The following is an 18,521-nucleotide window of genomic DNA, read 5'->3' on the forward strand; positions in this document are numbered from 1 at the left end:
GAATATTATTTTATAAACTAAAGTTTAGTTTAAATAATATTCTATCTTAATTCCTCTTAGTGTTTTTAATTAAGTTAATGTTTACGCATTTTCAAATCAGTGTTTTAATCCTCTATCGTTAGATAGTTTTGAAAATCCCAAAATAAAGGGATTATGATTAAAACCCAGACCCTCTCTCTTTCTCCATCACTTTCCCTTTCCCTCTCTCTCTTCTCCCTCCCTCAGCTCACGCGGGCAGCAGCCCGTCTCCTTCACCTGATTCCCTCTCTCAACTCACCCAACACCCATGCCACCATCGTAGCCATGCTGCCGGCCACCAGCGCACCTCCAGCCATCATCGGCGACCGCCCCACCAAACCTAGTCCCTCACGGCAGCCTCTCCCTCTCTTCCCGAGATGGGTTTACCCACAAGGGTTCCTTACCCATCTAGCCACGGTGCGCTGCCGTGCGTGTCTACCCAGGCCACCGCACCTCTACCACCTTATATCAGAGTATGGCACTTGTCTTTTCCAGCATGTGATCAACATGTTATATGTTGGTCTTAGATGATAAAAGGGTAAGGTACATGTGTAATTTGGTGAGACACATGTGCCGGACAGATTGACCGCGTATGTAATGGGTAATCTGTCCTAAGCATGGTTACATGGTGCTTAAGTCTCAGAGTTGACTTAGAGCCGTGTGGCGTGTATGGATGAGAATGTTGATTTAGTTTAAGCTAAGAGGCATGGAGGTAGTGATGTGTGTATTGTCTAGGATTGAAATGTGTGATTCCGTTGGTAGGAATCATGTGTTGGAATGTGGTCAACAGGATGAGTAAGACGAAAGTCTTAGTGTCTTAATCCTAAGGTGAATTATAAACCTTAAGAGATGAGCACTCGAAGTAGAACGTCGACTTTGGAAGGGGTAGTGACTGTAAGTAGATTCCGAAGGTTTTAGCATAGTAAAGGGCACGTAAGAGCACGGGATAGAAGGAGAGTGTTCCAAATGATGTGTAGCTCTATTTCTAGTTTAAGTTGTTTATGCATTAGATAGATAATGACGTTAAGGTTATGTGTATGCATGTAGGTTGCTATCTGACATGCACATGAATGGACTGTATGATATGAAAGAAGCATGGATTCCTAGTAAGTATTACGTTCATACTCTTCTAGAGTTTTGTAAAATACACAAAATGAAAATGAAACGCTTTTCCTTTACGACGCCTTACGAAATAACACGAAAGATGTTTTACGAAAAACATGCTAAGTATAAGTGTACGGCCCTCCTTGACAGCCCCTTTTTTTGCACCCAAAAGTATTAATTGCACTCATGTGAATGGATGACTATACGTTGTATCTATTGTGTATATTTTCCACGAAAAGAAATGTTGAGGTTGATGCCTGATCCTTTAACTGATGCTTTGAACAATGCGAAGAAAGTATGGTGTTTTAAAAGGTCTCTATGAACTGATGTTTTAAGCCCATGCTCTTAAATGACATTTTGTCATGAATAAACTGAAAAGATAGAGCTGAAATGAACTGCAAATAAAGGATTGAAATGACTGAACTAAAAGAAAGGACTGAACATTTAATATATAAAAATACAAAACGGTCACATGAATGAATGAAAAGGGTACCGAATGAATGGGCATATTGCAATGCTGGGTAAGTAGTACTGGTAGTACACTTTGTGTTGCCCCCTGATTGAAAATGGATTCCCAACCCGTGGCCATGGGCGGAGTATGGGTCCAAAGGAAAACCGCTAACCCTAATACACGGGGCTTAACAGTGTGTACTGACCAATGAAAGTGATAAGAAGAATGTATGAATGAAGGCACTGATGGGAGATACGTTTTATGAAGAGAAAACCCATTTTTAAAAGAAAAATCTCGTCTAGTGATATTTTCAAATGAACGCATGTATGCATCTACATATAGTATGTATGGAATGATGAATGAATGAATAAAAACCTATGTTACTATATTTTAACTGTATGAAGTATAATACTTACGAGTCATCGACTTATTTTAGTTTTTACGAGTCACCTCAAGCTTTAACTGATGCTTTGAACAACACGAAGAAGTATGATGTTTTAAAAGGTCTATTTGAACTGATGCTTCAAGGATGCCATGAACTGATGTTTTATGAATGCCATGAAAGATGATGTTTGAGCCCATGTTTTTAAATGACATATTCCATGAATGAACTGTTAAATGAAAGATAGAGCTGAAATGAACTGAAAAGAAAGGATTGAACTGAAACAAATGATTGAACATTAATATATGAAAATACGTAATGACCACATGAATGAATGGAAATGGTACCGAATGAATGGGCAAATTGTAATGTCGGGTAAGTAGTACTGGTAGTGCACCCAGTGTTGTTCCTCCGTGCTACTAGGCTTTCGAAGTCTGTGGCGCCTTGTCGCGGAACTATTCTTTGGTTCCTTATTGGCGTTTTAATCCCAACACGAATACGTGAAGTGTTTTTGATACTCTGCTTGACATATTTTAACCCAAAAATGGTCTTTGGTGAGCATGTCAGATTTTTTACTGAAACATGGTCGTTTGTGCAACTATTGGGGCACTACCCTGAGTAGGTCTGCAGTCCCTACTAGCCAAGGTACTAGCCTCACAGGTCTCTGGTGCCTTGCTGATGTAAGATCGTTGGTGCCTAGTTGAATATTTCAGTCTTTGGTGTTGTGTTGTGCACTACCGTTGTGAGGTCTTTTGGTGGACTATTGACAAGTACTAGCTGTTGCAAGTTCCTAGTTGTGTGCATGGTAATTGGTTTCCAGCCCTTGCAAGATCTCTATAACCCTATTAAGCTTCTGGCCTTTGTAAGATCTCATTTCCCCCACATTAAGGTTCTAGCCCATTTTGTCGCCTTCCAAAGGTACTATCCTTGCCTTTGGTGACTTGTCGACATACCAACTGATGGAGGTAAGCCATTACTAAGGCCGATTAGGGTTGTTGGTGTTGTGTTGAAAATATTTGCAAGTGCACATAATCTAACAAGTAGTAAAATGTTTTAAAGAAAATAGATGTCAAAGAATAATTATGCTATTGAGTATTGAAATTTACTAAATTAATTTTTATTTGGAAAACCAAAATTTGAAGAATAGAATATCTAAATTAAACTGAAGAAAATAACATTAAAGTTAAGATTTTAAAGATAATAATAATAGATCTAAAGCATTTGATTTCACCTAGCGAATCTCACACAATTTATTCTTCCTTGTTATAGAATTCCAATTATCCTAAGTTGATAAAAATCTCTTAATATTCAATATTTTCTCTCGAACAATACCAAAAATATCTCAAACTAGTAATTTCCTATCTCTATGTGAATTTAACTAATTGGAGATTCATTAAATTCTTTGGATTTTTCTTGAAAATCACACTAATCGTTGTAAAGTATCTCTACTTTTGCTCAACTAATGGTGCTTAATTCTAGAGCTCTAATCACAAATCACATCTCTATTTCATTGTGATTCAATAGATTAAACAATAATTATCTAGAAAATTGCAAGCATTAAGAACAATGAATAAACACTCAATCGTGAAAATATTGAAAATACTATAACTTAAAATATAAATTGTGTGTTCAATGCTAGACTACATGAAAGCTTTAGAAAATAAAATTAGTTCTTAAGGAAATTGAAAAGAAAAACAATAAAACTAGTATTGATGATGAAACATGCAGCTCTTGCTTTTTGCCCTCTAGATCCGTCTCCTCAAAAGAAATTTAAAGAATAATCTCTGGACTATTTTTACTCTAAAACTCAGACTCACTAAAACTCAGACCCTCAGACTTAGACTCCCTCCTTTTTCCCACAAGTTGGGATTAAATAGATGTCAAAACTTTAAATGCAGAAACATGATAAATGCAGCTACAATTTAGCCTAAAAGTATGAAGAATAGTTTCTAAATATAGATGTTAACATAAAAGAAAATTATTCCAAGAATAACAGGATTGTCAAAAATGGAAGATTCACTGATATGCGACTTGAATTGTAGAGCTCGGGAGGATTTCATGGTCAGCAGATTGATTGCGGAACTCGGAAGGGTCCCACAGGGTAGATGCCTGTTTGCACTAAATATAACTATTCTCCTCGCCTATTAAGAGGAAATACTCCCGACTGGGATGAAAGACTCCTCTCGCCTGCCTACTGAGCGGTAAAGATTCCTAACTGGGATGATAAAACCCTCTTGCCAACCTACCGAGTGGTAAAGCTGCTCGTCTTTACTAACTATTGCCCACGATGTTATTTAGTTGGTCTTTTAAGTTGGTCGGTAGACTAGTCGCCAAATCTAACCATCCAGAGCCTTGTCGCCAAGTTTTCTTGCCTAGAAGGTATAATATATCACTCATCATCTAATTCATGTCGTCAATTTTGGTTGTCATTGAGTCTCATTGTATAAATCTCCTCGGCTCTTTTCAGATCTCACTGCCTCTCATCAGTCTAGCTCCATAGTCCGCTAGTAGCAACCCTCTTTTTGCACTATGTAACAGCCCGCTAGAAATTCACTAGTGGAATTTCTATTGACTTTAGGAACCTCATGAAAACCCCATAAGTTTTTACAAATCGACCAATCGCACAGGTTTTAGTCTGTTAACATAGTCAGTATTATCACTTACTATGGTGGTAAAAATATGAGTTTAATTGTTTGAGGTAGTTAGAAGTGTCAAAATGTGTTTTGGTCTACTCCATTAGATTCAGTTGATTATTTAGGATTCTATTGCGCAATAGCCCATTTTCATAATTCCGGACGAAATGCTTATTCGAAATTGTGAAATTATTTTTAGGGACATTTCGGAGTTGAATTTCGGTAAACGATTTTCAGTATAGGTTAATATGAACATTTAAGATTTTTCAGTACTAAATTTATTATACATTTCTTTGGAGTAAATAGTAACCTCGATAAGCGCACCCAGTGCAGTGTTTTCAAAATCATAGTGTGGAATGTCCAAATTAGGTTAGAGAATTTTATTTGGACTCTTAGCACCATGAGGAACCATTAGATAGATTTGTGATGGAAATCAAGATGTGAGATCTTGCCACCTAAACAAAACTTTGTTTCATCTTTTCAACCAAATTGTGCCAGACCAAAGAGGGTTTCAATCCTAGCGAAACTCTAAATGGTTGGAATCCAATTGAAACTCCAAAATTTTGGTTGAAATCGAAACCCTAAACGGTTTTTCAAACCCTAAAGTTGGCCTCCAAACCCTTTTTAATTTGATTTCTAGCATTGTGTTTAATCACTCGATTAAATCACTTTCATATGCTATTAATTAATTAAACTTTTGTTATGACATCATTATCCAACCTTTTAAATCTTGAAAATTTGATTGGGCCAAGAAAAATTAGATTTGGGCTTAATGGCTTCTCAAACCCTAACCAAACCCCCTTTAAACCACAAACTAAAGCCCACTTGGTTGAGGCCCACCAAGGCCCACAAATTTGGCCACCGTGACAAAGTTTCTTGAAGAAGTTTCCTCCCTCACATGGTAGACCATTCACTACTATTGACTGCACCCAATAGTGCCTTGATGTGAAGGAGAAATCCACCCCATCAACCTCCATATCTCACAGCTGCTGCAGGCAGTCCTTGCTCATCTATATTCTCCACTTTATGTCACATAGTTACCTCCAATCAAGGGTCATTCAAGCCCATAACATCCCCCTCTAGAAGTCTAAAGTCGTGAAAGGCACATTTCATTCCCTTTCATCACTTCTTTACCCCGTTCTCATAGAGAAATTCAAAATATCTCTCTCGGGCAGATTTCTGGGTCTTTTTACTTGGAGATTCTTGACCCATTGTATGTATTTTTGCACGATGACTACTTCATAAAAGTTGTTCTTCTTTGAGTTTTGTTTCTGTGGATATCTTATTAGTCTCATTTCATGCTCATTTGGTCAGTCAAAAGTATTTCTAACCATAGAAAGGTCATTTAGGCCATTAAACTAAAGAGTATGTTATGTTTTGGAATTTTTGACCAAGCTAATGAACATATCGTGGTCCAAAAATTTTATGGAGTGTTGTTAGTATGTGTTTATGAATGTTCATTGATGTTTTGTTGCATGAATAAAGTTTTTGATGATAGATTTCCTTAGATCTAGAAACTTGAAAACTGGAAGTGGAAAAACAGTTTTTGTATTGCAAAAGTTAGAATATTTCGTGATTTAATCTTATTCCAAAGGTTTTGATATTTTTATGTGATGATCCTAAGCCTCCTATATACATGTTAGGATTTTATTTTGAATATATTTAGTAATAGTTTTAAAGATGTGATTTTTCTATGCAAAAGGATTTCTTTTAGGCTTAAGATTTGATGTTTTTGGGTTAGATCCATGTTTTATTAAATTTTAGCCATGTAATTTTAAAATTGATGGTTGGATCTTCTTTAGGACACATTTTTAAACCATGTGATGTTGTAGTTTGAAGATCACATGTCGTTAAGCCATGGATCAAGGGATTGATTAAAGTTAGTTGAGAGAAAAGTTTCTTTTCTGGATTAAGTGTGAAACCAAAAACTCCAAGTGTTATTTTGTGATTTTTGATGACTTTTGTTTGATGAGTTAAAGCATGGTTGATTTTAGGATGATGTTATGAATATGTTAGAAGTAAGATTGATTTTTTGGAATTCTTGGAGATGTTTTTATTAAGGTCAAAACTTGTGATTTAAGAGTTTATTTTTTTGTTAAAAAGTTTGGGTCTTTTTACAAAAAAGTTTGGTGTTGATGATTAGCTTTTTCTTAATTGATATTTTAAGTGTATTTTTAAACTTAGGATAGGAAGATCTTTGTTTTAAAATTTTAGTTTAATTATGCATTTTGAAAATGAAAGAAATTGCAACCAAAATCAAGAGAAATGGCTTATGAATGTTTCGGCCATTGTAAATTTTTCATAATTGTGAATGGTTTTAAATTTTTTTGAATTGATATTTGAGTTTAGGATAGAATTTACATGAGGAATGTAAATTTTCGTAATTTTTTTAGTTAGGATGTGAAATCCTTAAATTAGGGGTAAAATGATCATTTTTCCACATGTAAAGGATAAAATGGTAATTTTACTCTAAGTTGTCTCTTTTCACATTTCTAATTGATAGTAATTAAATTTTTAACTTTTTGAATACCCTTTTACAATTTCTTGTGTTTCGTACTTTATTCTCGTAGAACGTGACATTCTGGAGAAGTTAGCTCTTGACTGACTATTAGTTTACTGTGTATGTGTGATAGGTAAGGGAACTACAGTTATGTTCATATGTTATATATGTCATACCAGACCATGTCATCACATGTTTATCTATTACACGAATTATTCTGTCACAAAAGTCATATATGTTACATAATATACTTTGTCTCATGTTACTATCTGTTGCGAGTATGTCACATTACGTATGTCATCTATTACATATGTCTTGTCACGTACTATTCACTGTCACATATTATGCCATGTTACGAAATATTGTTTGTTACAGGTATGCCAAGTTATGGAATGTTGTCTGCTATTGTTATGTCCCAAAGTATGTCATGTCTATCATCTTACGTTCATGTCACATTATGCTACACCAGGACTTCTATCTTATATGTCACGTTCATCTCATGTCACGTTACGAAATGTCATGTATACCAGGTAAGTTATTCACGTCAATTACGACCTTAAGCGCTAGGATATGGTAATATCCTATTGGAATTCTGGAGTGGGTGTGAAATTCCCTGGGTTGACGAAGTACAATCAACATGTTGCGATTGGAGCCTAATTAGCTAGTCACGGGAGCGCGCCAAACACTAATGCCGATGGAGCCACACTTTATGTTACGTATGTCCATAGCAAATGTGGCACAAACAATTCATGGGACCACAACAACTGTGGAGCATACACTACGTGAGACACAGTGATTGTGACACTTAAGAGTACGTGGTGCCACAACAACTGTGGAGTACGTATTAATGCACTCACCGCTGGTATAGACACTTGTGTTATGATGCGATAATCGGTCGGGACACACGGCTTAAGAGGACCCGTGTAGCACTTGTATGGTCACCTTTATTAATTAAGTCTATTGAATAAGAATACGCAATCATGGTAACTCAATGAGATAAGACTACTCTATCATGGTGATTCCATTCAAGTTCATGTTTATGTCATGTATGTTCATGTTCATGCTATGTTTCAAATCCATATTATATTTCAAGTTCACGTTCATGTCAGGTTATGTTCACGTTCATGTTATATTCAAGTTCACGTTCATGTTATGTCATGTTCACGTTCACGTTCACGTTATGTTTCAAGTTCACGTTTATGTTATGTTGTGCTCAAGTTCATATTCTGTTCAAGTTCACGTTCAAATTATGTATGTTCACATTCATGCTATGTTTCAAGTCCATGTTATGTTTCAAGTTTATGTTCATGCTATGTTGCTAGTCCATGTTATGTTTTAAGTTCACGTACATGCCATGTCACGTCAAGCTAAGTTTCAGTTTCAGTTCAAGTTATGTCATTTATGCCATGATATATGTTAAGTAATGTTATGCTTACTTATGACTTTGATTATGCATTCATACTTTTACTGCCATGCATGCATTATTAACCTATGTGGAAGTTTCCTGTTAACTTGCTGAGATTTGTAATCAAATCTTACCGTGGTAGTCCCAACTACCATTCCCTCCGAATGGTAGGCGATGTGTCAGGATCAGAGTAGGGAGCAGACATTGGCAGACTGGAAGAGGTTAACTAGATGCCGTAGACGCAACATGGAACTTGCAGCCTCTATGGTTAGGTCTTTGGATAGTATTCCGCTATCGTTAGTCGAGTTACTCAACGAACTATCCCAATAGTGTATTTTAACAATGTAATTATGGAGCTAGGTCTCTGTTGTTTTGAGATTACAGTCTTTTGAGACCCGTGCTATAATCGTAGATGTTTTAAGTATGCATAGTTTATGTTTTAACTATTTGAGAGATATTATAAGTTTGGTGTATAGTATTGTTAAAAAAAAAATTATCCGCTGTGAATATAGCATAATGCTATATGCACGTTAGGAACATTGCATCTTATATGTCATGAACAGTGGCATGTAACCTTGTGTTATATGTCCCGACGCTTCGAATGTCCGTCCGATCCCAAGCAGAATCTGGTCTTTGGTGCAACTTCTGGAGAACTTGTCCGACTAAATTTGGGCATCCGACCTGCCAAGGTACTACTAGTCCGACAAGTCTCATGTGTCTTGCTAGGGTGCTAGCTCATGCAAGATCTTTGGTGCCTAGTTGAGCATTTTCGAGTCTTTGGTGGCTTGTTGGGAACTAACCCTTGTTAGGCAATACACTGACCTGGCACAAAAGATCGTATCATTGAACCACAACGCACACAAGACCCCTTGTACCATTTGCACTAAAGACCATGCATGGGCTAGCACTCTGAAATGGACAACAAAGATCCTCTTGGGCCAGTACATCAATAGGACACGTAAAACCGTGTTTGGCTTGTATAATAATACCCTATCTTGCTGGCACCCGGCAAGGCATGCAAGATCGTCAGACTGTGGCACCAAAAACCCTACTAGTCTAGTACATAATCAAGGTTGACCTTGCACATGCTAGAATCCTGGCAAGACACCTAAGACCCTTGCATGGCATGGTAGGGCAACAAAGAACTTGCATGAGCTAGAACCCAAAGATGTTGCATTGGGAAGTTCCCCAATTGAGCACACATAACCTGTTGGGCTTATTTTGGCAAGGCACCTAAAACTCTATGAGCTTGCTAGAGCTATTTGTTGGCAAAGTAACTCAGCCGAACAACAAAGGCCTTGTGAGGGTTAGTACCCTGAAAGGGCACCAAATACCTTGTCGAGCTAGTATCCCAACATGGACCTAAGACCCTATTGGGCTCATGCCTGATAAGATAACAAAGATCTAAGACGAGCTAGTACCTCGAAAAGGCATGAAAACCCTATTAGGCTAGTAAGCCCGCAAGGCACCTAAGACCTTATCAGGATAGTCTCTCATCAAAACATCATTGTCCTTTGATCAGGCAAGTATTCGGACCAGGCACCTAAGACCTAATGTGTTTTTAAGTACAAGACAAGGTATCATTAGTGTGACGAATGTTTTACTTATTCTTTCCCAAGGCCAAGGACAACATGAAAAATCATTACCGAGTATAATAAAAGACACAATGAATCATGACATAATAGAGAATATGAACAATATTAAAATAAGAAAAAAAGGGCTTGTCAATAAGTAACCCACCTGAAGGTATTTGTCATGTAAAATGAAGTCGTAATCCTATGGCATTTTCAAGCTTGACTTAAAGCATGCGTTATTTAAAAATTTTGTTACACATGAGGAATCTAGAGATGTGGCACGAACCTGCTATGATGAGAGCCAAACCATACAACATGAGGCTAGTGAGAGTCCAAGTTTTGTTATCATAAAAATAACATTCACAACAACGACAACAAACATTAACATAACAAAGTTAACAAAAGGATGGATATTATAATAACATGGACAAAAGTAATTGAATAATTTAACACGAGGTAAATACTTACAAAGTCACTTTAAAGATAGCAATCCCTATATACCAGCTAGTGAGTCCATAAAGCTAAAAACTAGGATATGATAGGTAACATTACAGGATAATGTGACAACTTCCGTAGTTTGCTTTTTGTTCTTTCGGATTTTACATTCATTGAACCTGCCAGTGCCTTGGGTATCCAGACAAATGTAACAGATGAGGGTAAGAAAAAAATAAAAAAATCATAATATTATTAAAAAAATATTTTTTAATCACTAAAATAAAAATAAAATTAAAAAATTAGCGAGAGAAGAGTACTATTATGCAAGAAATTAAACAACCATGAATTTTGCGCACGCCCTGAATATATATTCACTTACATTTGAGCACTCACAATGGTTTATCTATCTTGTATTTTATGTAAAAAACATGTCAAAATAAGGTCTCCACTGGATTATGTAAAATCAATGTAAAATAGATATGAATTAAAGTACTTCTCTACATTTAAAATGCACTATTCGTCTATTTTTCATTGAGTAAACTTCCCAAGTATGGCATAGTTGAGAACAATTACCCATCCATAAGAGGGAACCTTGCAGATCAAATATTCAATGGAAGATCCTTTAGATTATCAAAATATCAAAATACAGTTATATATGCACACATTTACACAGCACAGGATTGAATGCAGGGCGCTGGTGGTGTTTTTACTTTTTTAAGAGAGAGAGAGAGAGAGAGAGAGAGAGAGAGTGAATTAAGTTTTGTTAAAAAATATGCATGAAAAAGAAAGTCTTGTTAAAAATATTCTGTAAAACAAAATATAGATGAAAATCTCACTTCCAAAATTGGTACTGCAAAGAGAGCTGACTGAAGAGGTATGACTGTAGAAACCGATCGAAGCTGCCATGCCTTCTGTACATTAAACTCAAGCCGCGACTCATAATTATAAAATCTGAAAACAAAGAGAAAAATACATGCTTCTTACCAAAACAGAACAGCAGGTTTTGATTCCAAAGACTTCCTTGACCTGCGTCGCCCACCTCGTACAACTCCGTACAAAGCTAAGATACGAGAAATGAAAACATCAATTATTTCTTAATTTCTTTTTACTTCAAAATCTTCTGTATCCAAATGGAGGAGGACGCTCCCAAGAAAACGCAAGGCAAAGCCACAAATTCTTACCTTTTATGCCAAGGATCAGAGCAAACAGTGATGGGGCTCTTCTGCGCTCGACGCCGGGCTTCTTGCCATGAATGTCCCGAGAAGTCTTGGAGAGAGACCTCGACTTTAGAGTTGGGAACGACATAGACTCTGCGAGTCACGGATGTTCGGCAATCCTCCGGAACTACGACCGCTCTCTGAAATGGATTGGATTTACTGAAATGGAAGAAGAATAAGAGAGAAAACGGAAGGATGTTTCTCCTCTGTTTCTCAAATCTCTCTCCCTTCAAACGCATATAAATAGTTGGGACTTCAAACAGCAACGGCTTTCTTTTTCTTTTAATTCAAATTATCTTATATCCGGTAATCAACGGGTTTATGGCTTCTCTCTCTCTTTTTTTTTTTTTTTTTTTTTTTTTTTTGTATTAAGAAAATCAAATAGGATGAAATCACAAATGGGCATCTGATTATCCAAAATAGTAAGGGTGTAATTGGTTCGGTTCGATCCGGTTTTGGATATATTTTATAACCGAACTAGTATACACTAGTTTTGAAATTTGAAGAACCGATACTACACCGGTTATACCTCTAAACTGAGGCTTCCAGTTTTACCGGTTTCAGCCGGATTTTCCCGATATATTATATATATGGTATATATAATATGCTATATATGTTATAGTATATAATAATATAGTGATAATATATTGTAGTTTAATATAATTGTATTATAGACTGTAGTGATGTATTATAGTATATTATAATATATAGTGATATTGTATTAATATAACTACTAATATTATAGACTATAGTGATAATATATAGTTATTTATATAGGATTTTAAATTATAATGTTATTTTAATTAATAATTTAGCATATAATACAATATAATTTTATATACAATTATATCTATTAGATATCAAAATTATGTATAATATAAAAATCATATAAAAATATTTTATATAATATATAAAACTAAAAATATATATATATTTATATGGATTGGTTCGGTGTTAGAAAAAGAAAAATCATAACCGGACTGATTTCGATCGGTTTTGAAAGAAAAAATAGAACCGGTACTAAACCGAACTAATTTAGAACCGGACCGAATTCACCAATTCAATTCGATTCGGTCTAGTTTACCTATTCACCAATTTATTTTTTTCATTTTCACCCCAACAAAATAGTATGAATCATGCCCACCCGCCAGCCTGCAGGATCTAGGTGTGCTATTTGGATTCAAGTGCCGGCCCAACACCACTATTTTAATGGACCATACTCACTGATCACTCCACTATTGACTACCTTATTGTTTTCCTTTTTTTTTTTTTCCAATTCTAATTTTATAAATAAAAATCAGTTACTAAATGGCTAGCCTTTCGCGTGCGGGATTCCCCCTATATTTTTTTTTTGAAGAGGAAACTTTCATTCATGAATCAAATAATACATGCTGATTTATCAACAAGAATAAAAGGGGAGACCTCTACAGGAGCCTCTTCTAACCAAATCAATCCAAATCTAAAGACAAGCCTAACTTTGCAGTAGCATCAGCCGCTTTATTACCAGATCTGACCGCATGCTTTAGAGTCCAATTTTGATGAGACAACAATGTATTCTTTATATCCTCAATAATCTGTCCATCACAAGAGCAATTCGTGGTTGACTTGTTAACAACATCCCCAACCAGTTTCACATCCCCCTCAAATTGTACACAACTCAAGCCGATATCATCACAAAAAAAATAGTGCTCTGAGAAATGCCCAGCATTATGTTGTTGTAGTAGATTGGATATAACTTTTTGAAGTGGCTAAAACTGCTTGTACTTCCCCCATTGATCCCTCACTACTACCCCAATACCCATCCTTCTTGTTTCTTTGACATAAGTAGCATCCACATTTGCTTTAAAAAAACCAAAACTTGGTGGAACCCATCCTTGCATAGCTTCTGTAACTTCATTTAAAATCTTTAAACCAGTATGTCCATCATCTCTCAAATCCTGAGTTGCCAAATGATACAGAGTAGAGGGACTTCTAAACTTGTTCTTAAACACATAATCATTTCTCCTCTTCCAAATACCATGAAAGACAGCAACCATTTTATTCAAATTAACAGCATCTAATCTGGAAACCAGGTCCTGCCATAAGGACTGAAAATCACAGTGATCCTTTTTCCACTTATGAAGTGGACTGATCATGTCCCCCCACACATCCATAGATGCAGGGCATTGCCATAAAACATATTTGATCGACTCTTCTGCTGAGAGACATATAGGGCATGTCGAATTCTATGCAATCCTTCTTTTAAAAAGTTTTTCTTTTGTAGGTAAGATGTTGTTTAGGGCTTTCCAAATCAACTGTTTAACCCTCTCTGTAGAATCCAACTTCCACACCCTCTTCCATAATGTAATGTCAAATGAACTAGAGGAAGCCTGACTTATACTAAGGTTCTTCTTATTTAAATAAGCAAAATAGGCAGATTTTACTGAGAACAGACCTTTTTCTGCTAAACCCCATATTACCTTGTCCTCCATGCCCCTCATACTAACTGGAATTCTGCTAATACAATCAGCTTCCTCCCTTCTAAACACTGAGTACAACATTTCCTTCTGCCAAGAGTGAGAATCTTCATCTATTAACTCATCCACAGTAGCCTCAGCATCCAAAATGGCTATTGGTGTCTGAATCTGAAAAGTGGATGGAAAAGGGATCCACTTGTCTTTCCAAATCTTAATGCACTTTCCATTGCCCACTTGCCATACATACCCCATCTGCACCAGATCCAACACTGAACACAAACTTCTCCTAAGGTGTAAAGGACCATATCTAGTTTTAGCCTCCAATACATGACGAGTTGGGAAATATTTTTGTTTCAGGACCTGAACAACCAAGGATGATGGATCTTGGATAAGTCTCAAAATTTGTTTAGCAAGTAAAGCCCTATTGAAACAGTTGAGATCACAAAATCCCAATCCGCCCATACATTTTACAGATCCTAAACTGGTCCAGCTTTTCCAACATATCCCTTTACTCTCCTTATTGTGGTTCCATCAAAAATTTGCTATTAGCTGTTCAATTTCCTTTAATAACCCTTTTGGAAGCTTGAAAACACTTATCTTGTAGGCTGGTATTGCTTGAAGAACACTTTTTATCAAGACTTCCTTGCTTGCAGTAGAAAGTAACTTGGACTTCCAACTTGAAACTCTCTTCCATATTTTGTCTTTGAGCCCTCTAAAGGTGTTATATTTTGATTTAGCCACCATAGTAGGTAAACCTAAATATTTGTTGTAATTGTCACAGATGATACCATTAGCTTGTTGAAAAATATTGCCCTTCATAGCTGCTCCAGTATTAGTGCTGAAGAGAATTGATGTCTTTTGTCTGTTTAACACCTGTCCAAAGCCAACTTCATATATATGTAAAATATGTAGCAGGTTAAACCATTCTTCCACCAAAGCCCTGCAAAAAATCACACAATCATCAGCAAAAAAAGGAGATGATTGATCCTTATACCTCCCTGCGAAGCTGTCACCCCTTTAATCAGCCCCCTTATTTCAGCTTGTTGTAGTAGATTACTTAGACCCTCTGCACATATTAGGAATAAGTAAGGACACAAAGGGTCTCCTTGCCTTAGACCCATTGATGGTACTATGACATTTCCTGGTACACCATTCACCACCACAGAATAAGTAACAGACTTGACACAAGTCATGAGCAATTTGGTCTAGTGGGCACGAAACCCCAATCGGATAAGCATTGCCTCCAAAAAACCCCACTGCACCCTATCATAAGCTTTTGACATGTCCAGTTTGATGGCCATACAACCTTCTCTACTTCGTTTTCTTGAGTGCATAGAATGGAGAAGCTCATAAGCAATCATAATGTTGTTGGTGATCAATCTCCCAGGTATGAATGCACTTTGATTCCAAGAGATAATCTTAGTCAGGAGAGATTTCAATCTATTAGATAAAACTTTAGAAATGAGTTTATACCACACATTACATAAACTAATAGGTCGAAAGTCATTGACAGATTGTGGAAAATTTACTTTTGGAACCAAAGCTATGAGAGTATGGTTCAGACCGGAAGGCATACTACCGGTATTTAGAAAGTCCATTACCTCCTTTATAACATCTGCGCCGACAATATCCCAGTGGTCCTGAAAATGACTTGCACTGTAACCATCTGCTCCTGGGGATTTGAAAGGAGACATTTGCCTCAATGCATGAACAACTTCCTCATTTACAAAATTTCGATCCATTTGTTCTCTCATATCAGAAGTGATTCTTTGTTTCAGCCCAAGTAAACATGCCTTAATAGAATCTGAAGATGGCTGAGAAGATTGAAAAATCTGGGAGAAATGATTCAAAAAACCAGCAGCAATGTCCTCTTTCGTTTCCAATACCTGCCCTGAGCCATCCTCCAACTTTTTAATTAGATTTTTCTTCCTTCTTCGATTAACACAAACATGATAGAATTTTATATTTCTATCACCTTTAGCCAACCAATGAGACTTCACTCGTTGTTTCCATTTCACATCTTCTTGATCCAGTAGCACACCTAATTCCGTCTAGACCCTTTTTATGGCATGCATATTTTCTACACTTTCCACCAATTCCAGCTGATGTATCTCTTGAATTTTCTGTTTGATTGCGGCAGCTCTGTTTTTGTTTTGATTCCTGCTCTAGAACTTTAGTTCTCTACTACATAACTCCAGCTTTTGCTGTAACAGACCAGGATTGGAAGCCAGACCTCCCCCTTTTGCCAAGCAGCACTAATAACCTCTTTACATCCTTCCTCTTTAGACCATTTGGGTTCATATTTAAAAGGATAATGAGATCGGGATGTTTGGCCTCTAAAATGAGAGCATTCTAGCACTATTGGTTGATGAACTGAACACATAGCACTCATAGTTTCAACTTTAGCACCATAATATTCATTCCTCCACCATTGGTTTGCCAAAAGTCTATCTAACCTTTCTTTAGTAAAAGAGGAATCCTCATGCCTATTGCTCCATGTAAACTTACATCCTCTCCACCCCAGGTCATGTAGATCCCCATCCTGAAGAACCTCTCTAAACAAACCAATATGAGATTCAGAACGAATTCTACTACCAACTTTCTCATCATTAGACAAAACTTCATTAAAGTCACCAATAATGCACCACCCCATGTTCCTTGGATTAAAGGTCTTCAGCATTTGCCAAACCTCCCTTCTCTTACTAGAATCTAGATGCCCATAGAAATAGGTCAGCAACCAACACGGTTTATTTCCATTTGATCTCACGATTAGATTAATGTGTCTTTGGGAAAAATTAACCAACTCCAGATTAAGGTCATGTTTCCACATGACCATTAGACCCACCACTCCTTCCTACCGCATCTACTACAACACACCCCTCATAATTCATTCTACTGGCTACTCTTGAAGCACGCACATTATTCAGCTTGGTTTCCATGAGGACATCAGGAACTTTAGCCTTTAGTTGAAAAGTAAGGCTTTGAACTGTTCGGGGGTTCCCAAGCACTCGGCAGTTCCAACTGAATATTTTCATGTTGATCGGCGAGGTTATTCCCCAGCCTGTGTCGCTTCAGAAAAGATGTTATCACTCACATTGAGAGAAGAAAGCTTACCTCTCTTGGTTTTGGTTCCTACAGAGTTCTCTTCAACGATCAACCCCGCAGGCCTTTTCTTCCTAGAGCAATAAGTTTGCACTATTGAGTCAGTACCATGATCCCTCGCCCGCCGTTTCCATTGTGTGCTTTTAGAAGATTTCACTGGTTGAGTTATAGGTGAAGATTCTGGAGGAATTTCCTTTGGCACTGTGTGCGAATGAACGCTTTCTGTATTTGCTTCGGGTTCATTGGGCTTATCCATAGAAAAAGCCACGCTGGCATGCTTTCTTTTCTGGCCCATTTCCCTCAAGCCCACATTCAAACTAACTTCCTCCAACGGACTTTCCCACCCACCAGGTTTTGAAACAAAACCGCCCATCAATTCGGAATCAACTCCCTTCGTGATTAGCATCCCCCTTATCTCCTCCGAATAATTCTGATTGGAACATACATCCACTTCCTCTAACATCAGAGCTATTACGGTTTCAGTGACAACATCTACGTCAAGAACATTTCCTACAGACTGCCTAATATGTTCGCCCCAGTCCTTGGTCATGTGCCCCAAGGGCAGATTATAGATCCGTAGCCAGAAAGATTCAACATGAAATTTCATCTTACCTAGTTGTAAACTTCCTTCACAAGGCTTTAGTATAAAGAGAGAGTTATTAAAAAGCTGGCTTCCCCTCAAAGACCCGTAGTCTATCAGCCTGATTTGCAAAAGTGATTACAAAAACATTCTTTTCAACTTCAGAAAAATTAGCCCTTTTGCTAATTCTCTATATTTTTCCCATAGTATTTGCCACAATTTCCTTCCCAATTGTACGGTCAACACATATCTTCCCAACCAAACTCCTATCGTCCTTCCGTAGGATTTGCTCTTCCCTACTAGAAAAACATTCGACTACTGTTTCTTCTTCCTCAGTCAACCGCAAACTACCACACAGGTCCTCAATTTCTTCCATCAAGAGCCCTCCAAACTCTCCTACAGAAAATCTCTCTCCCAATCCTTCTACTATGCCTGAAGAAGACTATTTGCACCACCCCTGGAGAAAACACCAGAGAGGAGACTATTTTGTGTTGTATTATTTTCTCGCATTGGGATTCCCCCTATATTGAATTTGAAGAAGCAAATAAAAAAAATGATGTTATGAAAATACGGTAGAAGGTAATTTCTTATCCACGATGACCAATATTAAATTTTTAGAGGGATAGTTTCATCACTGTCGTGAAGCATTTTGATAGTAAATATT

Source organism: Juglans microcarpa x Juglans regia, chromosome 4D, assembly GCF_004785595.1.
Source record: "Juglans microcarpa x Juglans regia isolate MS1-56 chromosome 4D, Jm3101_v1.0, whole genome shotgun sequence".
Lineage (NCBI taxonomy): Eukaryota > Viridiplantae > Streptophyta > Magnoliopsida > Fagales > Juglandaceae > Juglans > Juglans microcarpa x Juglans regia.